Source organism: Lathyrus oleraceus, chromosome 4 (genome assembly GCF_024323335.1).
Source record: "Lathyrus oleraceus cultivar Zhongwan6 chromosome 4, CAAS_Psat_ZW6_1.0, whole genome shotgun sequence".
Taxonomy (NCBI): domain Eukaryota; kingdom Viridiplantae; phylum Streptophyta; class Magnoliopsida; order Fabales; family Fabaceae; genus Lathyrus; species Lathyrus oleraceus.
This window is the reverse complement of record NC_066582.1, coordinates 401,671,328-401,678,343: the sequence shown is the minus strand read 5'-3', so window position 1 is coordinate 401,678,343 and position 7,016 is coordinate 401,671,328. Positions and strand designations below refer to the sequence as shown.

Below are 7,016 nucleotides of genomic sequence, written 5' to 3'. Positions count from 1 at the left end.
CCGGAAGTTTAAGCTTAGTATACCCTCTGGCGGAACCTGAACGTTACGCTCGCGCACGTTTATTCTTTCATAGAATTAAGAGAGCTATGGCCGAAGATCAAAACCAAAGACCTCTTAAAGATTTCGCTCAACCATCTAACGAAGAACCTAGTTCTAGTATAGTAAACCCAACCATACCAGCTAATAATTTTGAACTTAAACCATCCCTGTTGCAACTAGTGCAACAGAGACAATTCGCAGGTCTCGCTACTGAGAACCCAAACCAGCATTTAAAAATATTTCTTCAATTAACAGATACTTTTAAAACCAATGGAGCTTCTCCTGAGGCAATACGTTTAAGATTATTTCCTTTTTCCCTCAGAGATAAAGCCCTATCGTGGTTAGATTCCCTTCCACCCAATTCCATTACGACTTGGGATAACCTTAGAAGAGTTTTTCTTGCTAGATATTTTCCCCCGAGTAAGACCGCCGTTCTTTGAAACCATATAACTAGATTTACCCAAAACCAAGGAGAATCGTTGTTCGAAGCTTGGGAGAGATATAAAGAGTTGTTACGAGCATGCCCACATCATGGTTTAGAAAACTGGTTAATCATTCAAACCTTCTATAATGGACTTCATTACAACACAAAGATGACCATCGACGCTGCCGCAGGCGGTGCTCTGATGAGCAAACCTTATCCTGAAGCTAGCGCCCTCATTGAAGATATGGCTCAAAACCATCAATCATGGGGAGTCGAACGAGCAACAGTTGAGAAGAAAGAAGCCCAAGGAGGAGTGCATGAACTAAGCTCTATAGACATGATGCAAGCTAAGATGGACGCATTAGCCCTTAAGGTCGAGCATATGTGCATAAACCCGAATACTGTAGCCGCAGTTTCGTCGGATTGTGAGATATGTGGAACCCAAGGACACCAATCTGCAGAATGTAGTCTATTAAACGAAACCCACTCTGAGCAAGTGAACTACACCCAAGGGAACCCATATTCGAATACCTATAACCCTGGATGGAGGAATCACTTGAACTTCTCCTATAAAAACAATAACCCAATCCAAAATAATGCACCTCTGAGACCTAGTTATCAAGCCCCTAGATCAAATCAACTTATGCAACCTGTACCACCAAAGCCGAGCCTTGAAAAAATTATGGAAAATTTTATCACCGCTCAAACCCAACAAAACAAGGAGTTCATGAACCAAAACATTCATGTTAACGAATTGATTACTCAGTTAGGAACCAAGGTTGACCAAATAGTTACTCATACCAAGATGCTTGAAACCCATATCTCTCAGGTAGCTTTAAACCAAGCCCCTCAGACTACACCTGGAGGACAATTCCCTGGATAACCTCAACAAAATCCGAGAGGACAAACCAATGCCATTACCCTACGAAGTGGGAACGCTTATGATGAGCCACCAAACCCAAGATTGAGTGAACCCGAAACTTCTAAGGAATGTACCAAACCCCCGGACGAAGTAAAGGAGCCAGAGGAATCTGAAAACCAAGAAGGTCGAGATAAAGGAGAAGAACCTAAAGATAAAATTTACGTACCACCCCTGCCATATAAACCACCTATACCATATCCGCAAAGACTCAAACAAACCCAGATCAATAAACAGTATCAAAAATTTATTAAAGTTATAGAAAAACTTCATGTAGAAATCCCTTTCACAGAAGCCATCACCCAAATACCTTCTTATGCAAAGTTTCTCAAAGACATCCTTACCAACAAACGTAGACTTGACGATCCGAAGCCTTTGGAATGTAATGCTATTTCCGAGGACAAATTAGCAAAGAAAGATAAAGATCCTGGAAATTTCTCCATTCCTTGCCTTTTGGGTAATCATGTCATCGAAAAAGCTTTTCTAGACTTAGGAGCTAGTGTGAGTTTAATGCCTCTAGTAGTTTGTGAGAGATTAAACTTAGGAGAATTACAGCCCACTAAGATGTCACTTCAGTTAGCCGATAGATCTGTTAAATATCCGATAGGCATTTTAGAAGATGTTCCTGTTAGGATAGGTCAGCTGTTTATCCCTACTGATTTTGTTGTCATGGACATCAAAGAGGACAATGATATACCAATCCTTCTAGGTAGACCATTCTTATCGACTGCAGGAGCCATAATAGATGTCAAGAAAGGAAAGTTGACATTTGAGGTAGGTGACGAGAAAATAGAATTTATACTTTCGAAATTTCTTATGGCACCTGTGATGGGAGACTCGTGTTATGCCTTAGATATCATTGATGAATGTGTTAGAGAATTAGAACAAAAAGAAATTATAAAAACAATTAAGTTACCATCAACCCCCATAAAGGAAGATGATGACTTTAAAGAACCTTACATCGATGATAACCTTTACGAATGTTTATCCCTTACCCCAGATCCTATGTCATGCCCTAAGAAACCAACCTTAGAACTTAAGGAACTGCCTAAGAACCTGAGATACGAGTTCCTCGATGAAAAGATGAACCGTTCAGTTATAGTTAGTGCTACCTTGAGCCAAGAGGAAACGAACCAACTTTTAGACGTTTTACGAAGATATCCCTCAGCCTTAGGATATAATATCTCTGACCTGAAAGGTATAAGCCCATCCGTATGCATGCATCGGATTTCGCTCGAAGAAGATTCAAAACCCTCAAGGGAACATCAGAGAAGGATAAACCCTATAATGAGTGATGTTGTTAAAAAGGAAGTTCTTAAGTTACTTGAGGCAGGTATCATCTACCAGATCTCAGATAGTAAGTGGGTGAGCCCTGTGCATGTAGTACCTAAAAAGGGAGGCATCACAGTCGTGCAAAACGATAAAGGCGAACATGTAGCAAAACGTTTAGAAGGAGGATGGCGGATGTGTATAGATTATAGAAAATTAAATAAAGCAACTAGGAAAGACCATTTTCCTTTACCATTTATAGACCAGATGTTGGAGCGTCAAGCCAGACACTCTTATTTCTGCTACCTAGATGGATACTCTGGATTCTTCCAAATACCTATTCACCCCGAAGATCAAGAAAAAACTACCTTTACATGCCCCTATGGAACTTTTGCCTACAGACGAATGCCTTTCGGCCTCTGTAATGCTCCAGCTACCTTCCAACGCTGCATGATGTCAATCTTTGCAGATTACCTAGATGGTATCATGGAAGTGTTTATGGACGATTTCTCGGTTTGCGGATTTGATTTCCACGATTGCCTTGCTAACCTTGAGAAAATCCTGGAGAGATGCGTGGAGGTGAACCTCGTGCTAAATTGGGAAAAATGTCATTTCATGGTAACCGAAGGAATAATTTTAGGACATATAGTTTCCGAAAAAGGTATAGAGGTAGATAAAGCTAAAATAGAAGTTATAGAAAACCTAAAACCACCAAAAACCATCAGAGAAGTCCGAAGCTTTCTTGGACACGCTGGATTCTACCGGCGTTTTATTAAGGACTTCTCCAAAATAACCAAACTGTTAACCGGACTTTTAATGAAAGATGCTGAATTCATTTTCGACGAAAAATGTAATGACGCATTTAATCTTTTAAAGCAAGCATTAGTATCTGCACCCATTATGAAACCGCCTGATTGGTCGAAACCTTTTGAGATAATGTGCGATGCTAGTGATTATGCAGTTGGAGCCGTTTTAGGACAAAGGAAAGATAAAAAATTACATGCCATTTATTATGCCAGTAGAACCCTAGATGCTGCTCAACTTAATTACGCAACAACTGAAAAAGAATTACTCGCTGTAGTTTTCGCTATAGACAAATTTAGATCTTATCTAGTAGGAGCAAAAATTATTGTTTACACCGATCATGCTGCCATTCGTTACCTATTAAGTAAAAAAGATGCCAAGCCCAGGTTACTCCGATGGATTCTATTACTACAAGAGTTTGATTTAGACATAAGAGATAAAAAAGGCACTGAAAATGTAATAGCCGGTCACCTTTCTAGGCTAGAACATCTAAAACCTGAACTAGTACCCATAAATGATGATTTCGCCTATGATAGACTGATAGCTAGAGTAGAAACCATTGAAGATAATAACCTAGATCCTTATGAGCACCCCCAAAATTCCTTAGCAATAAGTAACATACCCTGGTATGCAGATTTCGTTAATTACCTAGCTGCTGATATAGTACCCCCTGATCTTGACTACCACCGCAAGAAGAAATTCTTCCACGATGTGAGAAACTTCTATTGGGACAAACCGCTCCTTTTCAAGAGGGGTAAAGATGGCATTTTTCGCCGTTGCGTTCCAGAAGAAGAGGTAAATAGTATTATCGAGCATTGTCATTCTGCACCTTATGGTGGACATGCGAGCACCTCTAAGACATATGCCAAGATTCTTCAAGCTGGCCTATTCTGGTCTACCATGTGGCGAGATGTCTATGCTTGCATTGTCAAGTGTGATAGATGCCAACGCACTGGAAACATTTTCGAGACGTGATGAAATGCCTCTAAGAAACATTCAGGAAGTAGAACTCTTTGACGTATGGGGTATAGATTTCATGGGACCTTTCCCACCATCCTTAGGAAACAGGTATATCTTAGTAGTTGTAGACTATGTGTCTAAGTGGATTGAAGCTATAGCTGCACCCACAAACGACACTAGGGTAGTAATCAAACTATTCAAAAACTATATATTCCCTAGATTTGGAACACCACGTTTAATCATAAGCGATGGAGGATCACACTTTATATCGAGAATATTTGACAAACTTTTAAGAAAATATGGAGTTAGGCATAGAGTAGCAACACCATACCACCCACAAACTAGTGGCCAAGTAGAAGTATCTAATAGGGAGATAAAACAAATCCTAGAGAAAACTGTTTCTATTTCTAGGAGAGACTGGTCTCAGAAGCTTCAAGAAGCATTATGGGCCTATAGAACCGCTTTCAAAACCCCTATAGGAACTACTCCTTACCAACTAGTCTATGGAAAATCTTGTCACTTACCGTTCGAGTTAGAGCATAAGGCCTATTGGGCCATTAAAACTTTGAATTTAGACTACCTAGCCGCTGGAGAAAAGCGTACCCTAGACATTCATAAACTATAAGAACTTAGGCAATCTGCCTACGAGAATGCAAAAATATATAAAGAGAGGACAAAAGCCTATCACGACAAAAGAATAGTAAAGAAAAATTTCGATATAGGCGATCCTGTACTCCTTTTTAACTCTAGGTTGCGACTCTTCCCTGGAAAGCTACGTTCAAGATGGACTGGTCCTTTCGAAGTATCCAAGATTCTGAGATCCGGAGCCGTAGAAATCAAGAACGATACCTGTAGTCCATTCATTGTAAATGGACAAAGACTGAAGCTCTACGAAGGAGGAGACATTCCAGCATACTACTTAAGCCACACCCTGATTGCTCCATCAATTCCTACTACTACAGGTGTATAAATTCTCATCGTCAAGCTAATGACGTTAAACAAGCGCTGCATGGGAGGCAACCCATGGTTTTTCTTTCATTTTACTTTTTCGCATTTATTTATTTTTATTTTTATTTTATTTTATCATATTTTGCATAGAGACTAAAAGTTTGAATGATTTGCATTTTCAGGATCACTTTCTTAACTTTTATAGGATGCAGGGTTTCGATGACATGCATGTTGCCTATAGAGATAATGCTCAGAGGGAGCGCTACATTGCCCTGTATCAGCGCCCTATGGCACCCACACGTTACCCTGATCAGCATTGTATGGAGGCACTAGGTATCGAGCCGAGTATCCGATTCCTTAGCCACCAGCTCCACTGGGACGAATTTGCTGATGACTTGAGTAACACATATAGGAACCTGACTTTGGAGTTCCTGAGTTCATTTGACTATGACCCATATTCTGGACCAGATGGGTATGCTGCTTTCAGGCTTTTTGGAGTTGAGTACTCCTTCAGCCAGAAAGAGTTCGGCGACCTGTTGGGTTTCCAGACCACTCCTGATGCTATCCCGGAGACACCTATGGGATATTTCCTGGGTAAGGAAGTGGATAAGTTTTGGAGTGATATATCAGGTGGCGGAAGCCAGTATCCATCTACGCAGCTATCTTATGTCATACATAACCCAACCTTCAGATATTTTCAGATGATATTAGCACATTCCTTCCTGGGAAGACCGGATGCAGAGACACTACTGAGTGAAGAGGAGATCTTCCTATTATTTTGTGCATCCCAGTCTCGCCCAGTAGCATGTGGGAACTTTTTATTAGACAATCTCAACGGTATCTCCAGATCCACCGAAGGAGTCATCCATGTTGGTGGAATCATCACACAGATTGTTGTCGCTTTAGGTCTGTCTCGCAAGTTGTTACATCTTCGGACCTACTATGGGTACACGACCATGGACATCGATTTCTATTTGACCAGAGGATTGATAAGGAGAGCCTCTTTCCACCCATGTCAGTTCCGATTGCTAGTCGACAGTGAGGCTATCCATTATTTCACACTGCCAGACCCTATGATGACCAGTGTGCATGATCTAGCAAATTGGAGTTATGCTCTAGAGGGCCAGGGAGAGACCGTCGAGGCACCGAGATCGCCACCCGTTGCTGAATACACGCCTACACCACCATCTCCTAGAATCCCTATTTTCTCTAATAATCATTCATTACAGACACCCGATATACGCACCCAGATTGCTGAGTGCCGTAGAGAGATTGCAGAGCTTAGACAAGAAGTGGCGGACCTAACTTTACAGATGGGAGTGTCTGATCTCACCCATGCTACTGAAGCCGATTGTCTATATCAGGAGATCGCAGAGCTTAGGCAGGAGATAGTCGTGCTCCGTGGATCCACTCAGGCAGACGACACCCCTACTACCTGATCTCACCATTTCATTTCATTTTATTTCTCTTTTATATATTTCTCGTATTTGCATTACTCATTTTTATCGCATTTGGAATATTATATAAACTACTATTATACATTAGTATTTCTATTTTTATCTATATATGTTTTATATTTATTTTATTTGCATTTTAATTTTTCAGTTATTTATTTATTTATATTTAATTTTTGTTTTTGTTTTTGTTTCAGTT

General features: G+C 40.5%; 1 non-coding gene across 1 annotated transcript; it reads right to left on the bottom strand.

Moving 5' to 3' along the window:
• Positions 1-470: 470 nt before the first annotated feature.
• On the bottom strand, positions 471-577 carry LOC127078017 (small nucleolar RNA R71). Its single transcript, XR_007787769.1, has one exon. It is a non-coding gene; the product is annotated as a small nucleolar RNA R71 (small nucleolar RNA).
• Between the last annotated feature and the right edge of the window lie 6,439 nt (positions 578-7,016).